We start from the raw sequence: 13,242 nt of genomic DNA on the forward strand, positions 1-13,242 counted from the left end.
CTCATCCCTCCCTCCCTCCCTCCCTCTCTCCCTTCCTCTCTCCCTCCCTCTCTCCCCACCCTGCAGCAGACCAGAAAGAAGAATTGGATGCACAAAGGGTAAAGATCACGGGTTAAGAACAATTTCCTGGAAACAGCAAAAAAATAAGACAACAAACTCTAATAGCAACAGTACTAATGACAGGATGTATAAGAAAAAAAAGTGGACGATTCACAGGTGATTGCTCAGGAGCCCTTTCCCTGTCCACTGAAGATGATGTGAGGTGGTATAGAATAACCTCTGGGTCCTGGTCATGCCCACTCCTGGCTACTGCAAAAATTAACCCTGGCCAAGACCGGGACACTCGGTCTTGAAGAAACACTATCATGTCTCATCAGTGTTGCTGTAATGGCCATTTTCTTATTATGTCAAGTTCCCTGGACAACACTTCCCTATGCAGCCTCCACCAATTCCCCATGTTTTCTGCTGCATTAAGTACTTCAAACTTAGGACTCTTTCTGGTTTGTTTTTTTTAATCCTGCTTCAACAGTTCTTAATCACTCTCAAAATATTAACTTTCTTCTCCATTGTGTCCTACTGTCATCATGTGCTCAGTTTCGACATGCTCTTGACCATGCAATTATCCATGTTAGGGAAGCTTCCACATAATCATATTATTATCATCCCTGAGACCTCTTAAGATTCCCTTAGTCTATGATGCCTACAACAGGAAAAAAAAAGAAAAAGAAAGATAACAAATAGATGGTGAGCTCAATTTGTATAGACTGCTGTGTCAGCCAGCTCTGGACTGCTGTACCTCTTCTCATGCTCCTAGCTCTTTCAATACTTATTTTATGTTGATGCTATATCTAACAGCAGCATCCTGGTCCAGATTTCTTACTTTAGGGCTGGAAGGAGGTTACTACTCTATTTTTATTGCCTGCTCCATCTCTACTAGGTGTGTGAGTTGCCAGTATGTTGATCCATACAGTCCAAAGTTCAAACCAGAAGGCAACATGCATCAGTAAAAGTTATCTGAACAGTTCATTCATTATGCTGGATTCAAATATAGAAGCACTGTATGGAGTAATATCAGCAATGTAATTTTTTTATGAAGTTGTTCATCACAAACTTAAGAGTATAAGTTAGAGTCAAAAGAGTGGAAATAAATTGAAAGAAAAACAAAGAAGAAAAAAAGAAAGTAAAGTTATGTAAAAATTAGGAGCTTAGTGTTCCACAGGTGAAGTTTATGGAAGAAATTCTTTACTGTGAGGGCAATGAGGCACTGGAACAGGTTGACCACAGAAGTTGTGGTTGCCTCGTCCCTGGCAGTGTTCAAGGCCAGGTTGGATGGGCTCTAAGCAAACTGATTTTGTGGGAGGTGTCCCTGCCCATGGCAGGGGGCTTGGAACTAGATGATCTTTAAGGTCCCTTCCAACCCAAACTATTCTGTGATTCTATGATTTTAAATTTACCAAAAAAACAGATGTTCAATAGGAACTCAAGAGCATATATCCAGGTGACCCATATCTGCCACTGGAGCCACGTATTTCAGAATGTTTCCATGTTTTTACCATGGTTGACAGCTTAATTTTCCAAATGGTTTTAAATATTTGTCCATTTATGCATGCCTTCCTAAAGAATTGTGTAGGGTTTTGAAAATCTGGGTACAAACTGATAAACTGAATGCTTAAAAATATCAGGCATATCTGCTAAGGTAAAGAATTGTTGTAATTTGAATTTGCTTGAGAGTTTCACAAACTAGGAAAAACTTCAGAAATTTGAATTAAACTAAACTAAATGAAACTTCTGCTAGAACTTTGTGGCTTGGCAGACTTCAATGCAGTCTGAAGAAATCCATTTCTCTGCTCCAATGTTTGTTGTTATGAAGACATTTTGTATATGATGATGTGGTGATATGTTCCCGTGGATGTAAAACTAAATATAGTGTGAGAATATGTGTGCTATCTGAAGAGATCATACAAGGGTGTGTAGTGGGGGCTGCATTTGCTGTATGTGCAGTACCCTATTTATAACAGACATATAGGCTGGATTTAGTGTTCTAGAAGTGAGCATTTGAACTGAAGACTTGTAAGGACATGGTAGTAGGGCTAAACAAACCAGAGTATCTAATGTGTCAAAAGGAATACTGAATTCAGGAAAGGCACTCATATTTAGCTACTTTTGCTATACCAACAAAAAGCATCTCTGGCTTGGTTTCATTTTACACCTAAACTTAGCAGTCAATAATAAATATGACCTCGATCTTGCTAATTTATGGTGAGTGGGTTTTTTGGATCCACAAACAAGCCAAGTGAAGTCAAGTAATTCCTCAGTGCATACACTGTGTTCATGTGCCATATATCAGAATTAGGGGCAAGTGCTAGTAGGTGCCACTAGGGGCCATGTGTTAATGAATCAAGGTCTCTGGTCTCTGTGTTCTGGTAATAAAAGATATTTTCCTAGAGGCTGCTTCTTCCTTCAGAATACTTGTACACACTTTGCTACATCTTTGATAAATTTTCTTGACCTTGCAACTTCCATTACCCAGGTTAGAGAAGCTGAGCAACTGCATCCTCACCTATGACTGAAGAGTAATTGTTTTTTCCCTTGCTTTTGCACAGACTGTATTGTTCTGCTGCACTTTTCTTAGACATTAGCGCCAGTGCTACATAACATACCCGAGGCATAAATTTCCTCCACTAAGAATTTAAATTTGGCCATAGGCCATTGGTTTTGAGCACCTAACCTATTTGAAGTAGGCATATGACCTGTAGATTGATCTCAGAGACCAACAAAGGATGTGTTGAATTTAATTTCCCCGTAGCAAGAAATTTATTGGTAGATTTGTCAGAAGTTAAAAATTTTTGGCTTACTTTTTTGCAGGAAGCAGAAACACCACAAAATCAGAAAATTAAAGGTATATACAATTCTGAGCTCTTTGTCTCTATGTGTTTCCAAATCAAATCATTACAAGTGCAATTGTGAACACAACTTGAGAAAGTTCTAAAATTCTGATCAGCAATTATATAGTTAAAATGTTTTGAGACATCAGCTGTATGTGTACCAATACAGAATTTTTCTCTTAATTGCATATTCCTTCAAAGGTCATAAGGATTTTCTTGGCTTCCAGGAGTAACAAAGATAACACAAGGATGTACCATCTGCCCTTTTCAAAGAAATCTCTTCCCAGCATCTTTTCTAAGGTCACAAGCTTCTGATTCAACATCCTCAGGTTCCTAAAGGAAGGTAACAGTGTTAAGTTAGTCAATGTCTGCCTACCATCTTTTACTGGCAGTCTGGTGGAAGAGATGCCTGTTGCAATCCTGCCCTTTAGGGTTTAATCCAAGCTCCCTCCTAAGCTGCTAAATGCAGTAGCTGTTTCTGGATCTGAACCAGCCATTGCACCAAGGTGAGACTGATGCCCTGGGGAGCACATTGAGACTCTTTTGCATGACACCTCTCTCACCACAGTGAACCTCATTGTCTAGTCCAAGATCAATCATGCAAGGAGGACTCAGCATTTAGGAGCCCTGGTCTGAGCTAAAATCTCTTGCTGTGTCTATTTTAAGCCTGACCCTGAGCTAGGGACACTGCTCCTCAAGGCTGGTACTCACTTAACTCTTAATTTTTTTAGTTTCTCTCTCTCATTTACATCACACAGATGCCATTAACACAGGTGAACAGTCACTTAATATGTGTTTAGAGATCCCTGTTGTCATACCCTTGTGCCCTTAAAGAAAACCTCTGTAAGAATTCAGGAAAACTAAGGAGTTTCCCTGAGTTCCTTCTTGCCTGGCTCATGAGTCCCTTTTATCAAGTCCAGGAAGAGAACCCAGATCTGCTACAGCTGCCAGAGGTTGTCAACATACAGTGACTGAGGGAAACCTATATGTTCACCCTCATTACAGTGATGTAGGGTGTTTTTAGCTGAAGGCTCATGACCTTTGAGCAAAGCCATGCAGTGAAATGTAGACCATGGCCTGGACCTGTGTGATGCATTCAGTTTCATGGCTCCAAGGCTGCACTTCCACAGCCAGCAGTCCAGGAACACCGCAACATCTGTTTCTGCACAAGTGAGGAGGAACAGTTTATTTATTTTCATTACACTCTATATTATATTTTTATGTATATATATAGTTTCCTTATATAAGTTAATGGCATTGTAGGCAATCTACAGCCTATATGCTGTGTAACTATTACAATTCCAGTTTTTCTGAAAGCAAAAGTCACGAAAGCCTAAAGACAATATTTTCAAGAGAAGCATCTTGACAAATGAAGTCAGGCTGTCAAAAGGGTTTATAAGGCTGGATTATGTGTAAGATGAACTGGACATACCTTTGGAAGCCTGGGCCCAAATGTACTGAATAAACTGTACCCAGAAGGCTCACACCACTTCTGAAAGTCCACCACTCAGACCTCAGAGGAAACTTGAGGCAAAGGGTGGAGCGGGACCCAGGACTAGTTTCCAAGTTTCTCTGGCCCAAGATGAACATTCCCATTTACTCAAGAGAGCAGGCCATGTTCAGCTCCAAGTGTAAAGGAAAATCTGGTCAGTGCAGAGTTACCAAGACTGTAGTTTGGCAGTGATGTTGGATAGAAATACCAACTCTTCGCATGAGATTTAATGAGTGCCAGTAGTCAAGGTAAGGCCTGTTGAAACTTTTTAAAAAAGAATTTTTTTTAGTCAAGCCAAAGCATTTTTGTCAAGAAGATGGAGAACTTTTTGAACAAGAGATGGAAACTTATTTTCCAGTACAGGCATAGGAACATACCTGTCACTACTACTTGGCCACATACATGGTCTGCCAGAAGATAATATCCCCTTAGTAATAATTATAAAAGTTTCTGACAGCAATTCTTTTCTGCAGAAGGTCTTGATTCTGGTCTTAGGGGCACTGAGATAGCCACGTACAAGCCATGGATGGTAGCTGGAAACGATGCCTGAAGGAGAGCATAATGAACCTTCCAGCCTTGGGTTCAGCCTAACCAAACCCAGGCACAAGTGTAGTGAGAACTGCTCCAAAGCTGAGTAACCTTGAACAGAAGCACTCCTGCAGGCATTTTCAGAGTTTGAAAGGTTTTGTCTATCTCTGACAGTAGTCTCTGCATTGGAAGGAGCGTGAGGACAACTGTCTCCCGGTGTCATTCAGGTGATTGTCTGCAACTAGCTCTGTTCAGCTACCAGCCTTCACCGGGCTGGAAATCACTCAGCTTCACAAAACTGGGCTTGTACAGGGGGCATATGCCCTGTACTCTCTGGGGCATAGGCCCTCCTAAAACTTTCTACAGAATTAGTTTTTGGCTTAATGCATGGCTGGGCCTCTTGACATGACTGAGCATTACTGTAGTGAAGGAGGGGAGGCAGGTCTGGGTTGAGTTTTTTGGATTTTTTTATTTTGTTATTAGTAGGTGATGTTTTGACCTCTTTGGCCTGTCATGTCCCGCACCAGAGAGGAGAGAAGGACCTATGTAATGAATGAAACCCTGAATAGAAAACACTATTGTTTCAATCTTTTAAAAAAAGAATATTACAAGGGCTAATTGCATGATTTAACATTTGAAAACTTTGCATTCCTCCTCTGCTTTGGAGAGTAAAAGGGTCTATTATCATTTCCAGGCCAGATGTTCCAGTTTATTGAGCCTGTTTGATCCCTGCACCTGTCTAAGACTAGCAGTTGCTGGATTAGTGTAAGGAGCTGAATTATAAAATCTGGACAACTGTTACTGAACAAGTGAATGGTGTGAAAATGAGCAGACTTTTGGTATAAAGGATTTACTGTTTGTGACACAAGGCAGTACACATCATTTATAGTGCAAAATGAGCATGCAGCCTTCATTCTGCATGTCCATGTGCTGGAATATACATTACAAAGTGACAATTACAGGAACTTCCAGCGAGGGAAAGAAAGGAAGGGAGGGGAAGCGAGGGAAGCAGGGGACACATTACACCATCCATCTGTGAGACAGCCGTTCAGTTACAGGGAATTATATATTTTTTCTGGTGGATTATGCTGATTATAAAAAGAAGAATTTGGTTCCTGACTCCACAGCAAACATTGCTGCACATCCTGAAGGAAGCAATGGCTTTTCACTTGCCTCTTTCCTATGCTATGTCTCTTTCCTTTGCTGCCTGCTCCCTTAAACATAACCATCAGCTACGTTTTCTCTCCTCCTGTTTTTTTTTTTTTCTGTTTTGACTAAAAAGCACTGTGCCATGTGACTTACAAAAGTTGTTTTATGTCTCAGGTCTACTCACTATAGTTGCAAGTGTGGCCAGCCCTGGTGGGTCAGAGCCCAAGATCCATACTGCCTGGCAACTCACCTCTGACAGTGAAGATTAAGTGATGGTTAGGATTCATAGGCCTTTGCAGCTTAAAATCCCTCAAAACAAATATGCCTCAAACACACACTCTAGAGGGTGAACTGCAAGAGCAAAGCTGTTTCACAAGCTGCCATTGATTTCTGCCAGGGAAGGTATAAATCTTGGTCGTTTGTATTATCACCAATTTACTGCCTATGTATAGTGGAACTTGAAGAATAGGGGTAGACATAGGTGTGAAAGTGAGAGTTAAGTGAAGATAAATGGTTCTCCTGCTGTGTGAGGTGTGTCTTGGATCATTTGTTGTTCTCTACATAGACGTGATTCCCCTCCCTGCTGGTTCCCCCCACCACCCTGCCCCACCTGTTAAGTCTGCCTTTTACATTTGGAAAAAGTCAAGTGTGTATTCAAATTCTCAGCACAAAGTTGTTCCTGCCTCTGCAAAGATCACGTCTAAAGTTGATCAGATTGCGGACCATGGATATTATTTCTTATTTATAGGTAGAAGCATAGCAAAATAAAGTCACTCATCCAATATCAAACAACTCAATCCACAGTAAGAAGCGAAACTAAACATCCTATGTGATAGTTCAGAGGTTTGACCACAAGTTCTTAAGCCTTCTAGCCTTTCCAATAGCATTTTCAATGCCTTACTTACCTGTAAGTACTGACCCCGTTTCTGTACAAATAAGCTGACTTAAATGACTATGGCTTGACCAAAGACAGTTTTTTGTGTCTAAATGCAAAGGTAGGCTTGGTCCACATTCATCAGGAATCCTTTTTATGCCCAGAGAGAAGGCAGCTTGTGAGCTTTATTCAGAGACTGTTATGATAGAGGCGAGTCTTGCATCTTCACAGATCTTTCTTAGATGTTTTTGCAGAGGGACTGACGCAGTGCACAGGCAGGTTGCTGAGTGTAGACCCGGATGTGTGGACAGTGCAGATGTTCTCTGCATTTAGAAGACACTGTGTGGAGAAATCTCAGAAATCAATTAGCTCCAGATTTCAAAAGTTACATTTGTATGCCCTCTCTCTCATTAACATATTTTACTGGTGTAGGTTCCTAAACTCTGTAACTTCCAGTGGACTAGTAGTGTGTTACAACATGTAAAACTGGCTTCTGGTCAATTATGACAACTAGAAAGCAAGAATAGCACATCCCAATATGTCCCATGTTAATGCAGCTACAGTTTAGAACTAAATTGCAGTTTAGTTCTACTTCTTTTTGTAATACCTTACACACAGACAGCTAGTAAAATGACAAAAGCTTTACATCAAACACTCTTTCAGCATTTTCATGTAAAGTCTTTGAGGAATAAGAAAAAAAATACTGATTTTTCATTTAGATTATAGACAGTGCGCCTTACTAATTACCTGTTAATGTGTTTATAAGTTACTGTTTTTAATAGGGATGTAACAATGAGCTTTAGCTAGAAAATGGAGAAAGTACAATTTTTTTGTGTAGTTTCATTTTGTTTTGATTTTTCTTTATAAGCAACTGATACTTTTAAAGTCTTTAACTCGTGCAAATACACACACACATATATATATATATGCATTCAGCTTTTCTGTGTGTTTAATCCCATGTGTAAAAGACTACTTTCTTTTTTCCTGTCTCCCTGTTCTAATGAAAAAGTAATTTACTGGGCAATTGATTTTCCTATTATTGGTTTTTTCCATTTTTAAAATATTATTCTTGTATAAAGATCTTTTTAAAAATATATCAATCATTTTTGGACATGGTGGCCAAGGTAAAAGAGCCATATATCCAAAAGAGATGTGGTTGGCTAAGTTAAACTTTGCACAATTGTCCTAAAACTGGTTGATGCATGCAAAAGGAATAGAACCACTGAAACTTGTCATTGATTTATTTTAAAAAAAGTATTAAAATGCTTTATTAACTAAAATTAATTTCTTAAGTGTACTGCTAATTTCAGTTCTGTAATGGCTTCATGTAACAGTACTTCTGGGGTGTTGTTTTACGATAACCAAGCTGGGAGCTTTTGGTGTCACCAGGTGTCCGTGGAAGCTGTCCCAGTACAAGACGTACAGCAAGAACTCTGCTACTCACTGTCACCTCTGAGCTCTACAAAATGGTTTACCAGCAATGTTCTCTGTTTCTGAACTCATCCAAAGTATATCACGGGCATAAAAATCCTTTTGTGTTTTGGTGCTAGCTTGCAGGCATGCCAATGAGTTGTCATGTCTCTCAGCAATGAGACAGTTTAATTTCTCTGACTCCAGAACAGTTTTAATGGTTATCACTCCCAGGCTACTCTGAGCCCTTGGAAATAAAGGGACATATATTCCCGTTGTAGGTTTAAACCCTTTTCCTCCGTACTCTCTATGAAGAAGCTGCTGAATAACTACCTGTAAGGTGGGGGTCAATTGCATGAGGACACCTGCTAATAAAAATATTTGGGAATACCAGAATGTCCCATGTTGTTTCTATGAGAACACAAGAGACAGTTAGCTCCATGTAATGTATAAGAGACATGGAAATTCATGATTGACTCTTATTGGTCATAGTGGTCATTAGGTGGCATTTGCAACATCAGTCAGTGTTGTCCCAGATAAGCACAAGATGAGGTAGGGGAAAATGGTTTCTAACAGTGATTATGGGCTTCTGCAATGAAAAGTGACTAGAATATGGACACAGCAAGGCTCCCAAGGGTCCACTTTGAGTTGGGCACTTTCTTGAAAAGGGTTATGTGGGTCTGATATTCTCACATACTCTGCTGGAGGAGAGGGGTGTGTGAGGCTGTTGTGAAACGTTTAGTGTTTTTGCAATATGAACTTTTTAACTTATTTTAACTCATAGAACTTCAGAGCACTGAGTCCTCTGAGGGATGGATAAGTGATATGGTGCCCTTGAAGATACAATGGTGTTACTGACAAGGCATCAATAGACAAAACATTAAACTCACCTGGACTGTCTTGTATGTCACCTAGCCCTGTTTTAGGCACCCAACCTTAGAGAAAATCTGCTTTTGTTGGTTTATGGCTAATCCAGGTGGAGGAGGATGGGGAGCTGCAGAAGAACCATTTCCCTTGTATGGGAAGGATTAGAGGTGCCAATTTTGACATTCTAAATGTTCTTAAAATTCTTGTGCTGTCTGTAAATGAGTAAAATAAAAGGAAAAAGAAAACAAAACAAACCCAAGGGACTGCATTGTGTGTGCTGAGCCTGAGCTATGGAACTGTAAGACAAAGACCCATTTTGTCACTTTGCACTCGCAGTTTATTTTCACACTAATTCCTCCAGTGTAGTGCTGAGTAAAAAGGAAGTAAACAGGCTAATGCAAAAATCTCCCTGTGTGTAGGATTACTCAGTGGTGAGAAAATTACTTGGATCCCTGAGCTGGGGAGTGGGTGGGAAGAGGGAGACCCTCTCCCAAAGGGGAAAGGGGGTACAGACACATAACTCCCGGTACCAGGTTCTTTGCCAGATGGTGAGATGGTGGAAGAGAAGGGAAAAGAAAATCACAAGTCTACCTCCTCCCAAGTCTATTTTATCTGTTTAATCTAACATACATCATCTCCCTCAGTGGCAGTGATTTTATATTCAACCTAGATTGTAACTTTTTCCAAAATTAAAGACTGTTCTGAAAACCTTCTTCCACCTGACCCCCTACTGACTTCAGAAAAAGATCTGTAGGTCTTGTGTCTGTCAGTCTCACATAGCTTTCTCCAGCATCTTAGAGAATCTCAAAGCAGAACCAGGCACTTAGGATTAGACAAGCATGTCTCATGGCAAATGCTCATGTCTTAGGTCAGAGTTGAGCTTTGACTATCTGTAGAGTTGACAGTTATTTCCTTCCTTTCTGAAACAACTAAGTGTGAGGCAAGACACAGCTCAAAGCCTTTACCACCAAATAATCATACCAAATTACAATTATACTGTAAAATAGCTCTTCAAATGCTAAGTTTAATAATTAGTCACAATAATTTGTTTGCTCAAACAAAACAAACAGAAATAGTTTACACCATCAGCTTCCAACCCATTTAACACTAATAAGGGTCTGGTTACTGTTAGCCTGCCATTGATAATTAACATGCCAAGGTTCTAATATATTTCAAGTAAAATAAAATGAAGCAAAGTTGAATTCAACACACATTCAGGAGTAGAAGCTCCTCCTGTTTTCCTTTAAACTTAATTTAGCAGAGTAGTCCTGTTGTACTAGGCTGTCCATACCAGTTTACTTTCTAAATTGTTTAAATAAATATTCTCAATTCACTTATAATCAGCCTGCTACCATATTTCAGCAGACTGATTTAACCAGAATCTCTGTGAAGAACCCAAATCCACTACTCGTGGTGACGGCTGTAAAATCAGTGCATGAAAACACTACTTCACATTGGGTAGTGTGTAACAGGTGGCGCTACTTAATGCAAAATGCATCTGAAACCTGCAATTGTCTGGATGTTTCAGCATAGCCTAATGTTAGGACAACACATTGTTTACCTCACATAATGGACAATCAACTCTCAAATCATAGAATCACAGAATCATAGAATCCAGAGTTTGAAGATATTTGACTTTGGTTCAGACAACTAAAAGCCATCTTCAGACACATCTTGGGTTGATCTGAAATGAAATTGTCAGAGGATCAAAATTAAATGTTCCATTCAAGATGGGTTTTGTTTTGTAACAAACATCCTTCAAATAAAAATATAGTGAACACTAACAATATCAATATGAATTGAAAAATTAGAAAGTATTAAAACAAGTAATGCATTCTGATGGTTCTGTTCTATTGTGCTTTTTGAAACCTGAGTTTTTCAAAGATTTTGATATTGCAAATCACAAATCAGCCTTTCTGTGAAAATTTTGGTCTGTGTTGCAATAGTTTTGCAAGGTTCTTGTTGGAGTCTTTTCAAAAAGGAAATTTAAAAGTATTTTGACCTCATGTTTACATACTTACAACTGAAGTGCACTGACACCTGCTTTCTTTGCTGAGGGGGTATGTTGTAACTAACCTGCTATTTCTGTGATTCCCATGGTTCAGCTCATACCTGCTTATTTTTATTAATATGTTTATTTTGCAACATGAGAGGGAAAGCTGAGGCACAAGAACATTCAAGCTCAGGTACACAAAAGCACCCAGAAATAAGAAAGACTAAGCCATTAAAACCTCACCTTGGTGAGACCAAGGTGTCAGAAGTACTGTCCACATCTGCACTGAGGCTCTGCCACTGTTCAGCAAGGACTATCAGGTTAATGGAGTCAGCCAGAGAGAAAACAAACTTGTGCTTTGCAGTCTGGTGCAGTAGGGAAAGAAAACCCTGTGCTCTGGCCCTTGGCCTTGAAGTGCATATCTATTTTTCATCAAGAGTGTTGTGAGCAGGAATCAGGGTTCAGAGCAGATCTCTCTCCTCTTTTACATTGATCTTGAGTGAATGCACTTCCTTGCTATGGAGTCATGATCCTGCTTGCATGATATTGGTCTTGCTGACCCTTTGAGCTCCTAGCTGAGCCCCTCAGGGACAGTGAAGGCTAGATGCATTGCTGCAGAACCTGGAGGCTAGACATTGAGGGTTTGAACCTTCTCAAGGACCTCCTACTCCCTAACTCAGGGATGAGACATAGGGCTATGAAACTCCGGGCGGCCCAAAGTTTCTGCATAAGGCAGCAGAAATTCAGAGATAGATTGCATCATTAGTGGAGCTTGTTCTTATTGCCTGGCATCAAACTTCCTGGGTCTCATGGGGCACACAAATCTACTTCCAGACCCCAAGGCTTGGGACTATATTGCGTGATTGACCTCATGCAACTTCTGTGAGAATGGACAGGAAACCTGTGACACATAAAGGGCCTAAAATAAGGCCTCCTACAGTCAAAAGCTAGCCCTTCAGTCCTGCTTTCCCCTTGCTCTGAGGAGAGGAAACACAGGAAAAACTTTTGCACTGCAAGGTAATGGGGAATCTACAGGGATGTTGATCAAAATCTCTGTGGGATATAGCAAAGGTTTAGTAATCACTGGCAGACTTACTAACAGTGGGAAATAACTCCACTTCTAGCTGCTTGTAACTGATCCCAGCCTCTATTACTCTGTGGCTAATAAACTTTCATTAAGAAAAAAAATCTTTATAATTTTGATAATTCAGGATAACTACCAATAATGTTCAGAAATTAAGTGAAACATAAGGTGGACATAGGTATTCACTGTGGGATGTTCCCACTCAGAAACCCAGCAGAATCAGTTTTGTGACCAAAATATGTATTTTAGAGTAGAGGGAACAAACAGCCGCTGTCTTAACAGAGCAGATGTCATTAACAAAAAAAAGCAACATAGAAAGCATTTTTGACTTTTACTTGATAAATGCAATCTAGTACTTACCCACCACAAGCCAGAGATCAATGTCTCTCCCCTTGTAGCAAATGCTGGCTATGGAGAAAAACTAAGGAGTAATGTTCTTCCTTTGAACAGTACTTCCATTAGCAGCAATATTGCTTTTTCTAAGTGGCTTTGCTGTTGAAGGATATGGTCACTGTGCTTCAGAGTTTTAGATTTTTATAAAGCAACAACAACAATAACCCCTTTTAAGTCAAAAAACTTCTTGAACTTAAACATTTTAGACAGAAACTTTTTAAAAAAAGTTTGTGGCATCACCAAATGACTGAACCTTGCCTTTTAAATTTTGAGTTGGGGAAGAAAAACACTTTTGTTCATTACCCTGGGCTTCTATTCACTCTACAATAAAGTAGCAATTCTTCACTTACACTTCAAACTGAAGAAGGGAACCTGTTCACTGACATGTGCTCTATTGGTTATTAGTACATGGATGAGTTATTGTTGCCTCATTTTTTTGAAAACCCAGTAAAATAGCTACCATCTATGTTCTTGTCAGCCCTGGATTTTGCTTTCTGCTTTTTCACAAAATACGTAAAGTTGGAAGGGACCTCAGTGGGACATCGGATCCAACCTCCCTGCTCAAGC

The 13,242-nt window shown here is 39.8% G+C and overlaps 1 long non-coding RNA gene across 1 annotated transcript in view; it reads left to right on the forward strand.

The window, feature by feature from the left end:
• The window catches only part of LOC113972021, a 61,289-nt gene that overhangs the window by 27,444 nt on the left and 20,603 nt on the right, over nucleotides 1–13,242 (forward strand). The window lies entirely within an intron of this gene.

This window comes from Neopelma chrysocephalum, unplaced genomic scaffold (genome assembly GCF_003984885.1).
Source record: "Neopelma chrysocephalum unplaced genomic scaffold, ASM398488v2 Primary Assembly neopelma1_23, whole genome shotgun sequence".
NCBI classification, from domain to species: Eukaryota; Metazoa; Chordata; class Aves; order Passeriformes; family Pipridae; genus Neopelma; species Neopelma chrysocephalum.